This window comes from Solanum tuberosum, unplaced genomic scaffold, assembly GCF_000226075.1.
Source record: "Solanum tuberosum cultivar DM 1-3 516 R44 unplaced genomic scaffold, SolTub_3.0 scf00458, whole genome shotgun sequence".
Taxonomy (NCBI): Eukaryota; Viridiplantae; Streptophyta; class Magnoliopsida; order Solanales; family Solanaceae; genus Solanum; species Solanum tuberosum.
In genome coordinates this window covers 336,468-337,882 of record NW_006239378.1, presented here as the reverse complement: position 1 = coordinate 337,882, position 1,415 = coordinate 336,468, and positions in this window count along the sequence as shown.

The window sequence follows — 1,415 nt, the reverse complement described above, 5'->3', positions numbered from 1 at the left end:
TTCCAAGAGAGCTTTTAAGCTAAGTTTTTGAGTAATTATCTCAAACTAAAGAAAGAGTTTGTTTTTAGAAATATATGAGCTAAGTATATTTTGGGAGTAGTATTGAGCACTGATATGGTGATGCGAGTTCATATTAACTCAAGTCTCCATAAACCATGTAGCCATCATGGGTAGAAAAGGGTCATACTTTTTAGATGAATCCTTTTCGCATAGACTAGTGGATCCACTTAGTGAGTAAGGTTTATATGACGGCAAAGTATATGACAGTTCTGGCAGCGTGGGAAAGACGTTGTATCACCACTTAGGCTCATAGTGGTGGTTGTCGGTTAGAGAATCTCCCACATAAACTATATTACTTTATTATATAAGTAAAGTTAAGTTTGTCATTGCATTTTCTTTAACGAACTAAGTTGTTTTTACTGTGTATAAAGCTTTCCATATATTGCATGTATATTGTTGCTTTATATTGAGTTGAGTACCCATAGTCGAGTATCATATATTTGAGTTGAGTATTTAATCTCTGAGTTGAGTATCTTAACCTTGAGTATTCCTTGAGTTGAGTAAGTTTGAAAGGAGGTAAGTATGTTCCACTTTTTATCAAGTTCAAGCTTATGTTTATGTTTTAGAATTCCCCTTACATGCTCGTACATTCCACGTACTGAGCCATTTGGCCTGCATCTTCTCATGATGCAGACACATGTATTCAGGATCATCAACAGGAGCTTCGTTGATACATCCAAGAGTTCGAGTTAGCTATGGTGAGCCTCCTTGCTTCCGGAGGATTTCATTTACTGTTCAGTTATATCACTTGTTAAGATGTCGTGGGTCTTGCCCCGACTTCCATCTTTATCAGTTAGAGGCTTCATAGATAGACAATAGAGTTTTAGAAGTCTTCATTTATTTTGTTAAATATTTTAAAGACTAAAGTTGCCTTTTTATGGCAAGGTGTATACATTTTATTATACAGAGTTTTCTTTTGACTTAAAGTTTGTATTTAAGTTTTATGAACTTTTATTTCAGTTTTAAGCTTTTGCATGCTTAAGTTAGTCTTCCGCTTATAGTCAGCCAAGATGAGGGTTCGCTTGGGGACCAACAATGATTCGTGAGTGGCGGCTACGTCCAAGGTATAGACTCAGGTCGTGACATGTATTACATTAAATTTTAAGATAAATAAAAAGTAATCATGTTAATTAAATAATATTGACATCGGGAGGTCTGTATTTTATATTAAATTATTTTTTAACTTATATAAAACCGTCATTTTGCATACTATTTAATTTTACCGACTTCCGAATGTCGGTATTATAATTTTTTGTTTTTTATTTTACACAAAATCGTCCTCCGAAAGACGATTTAAATAAAATTAAATCAAAATATTTCTCAATTTTGTTTTTTATATGGAGAAATGGGGAAAA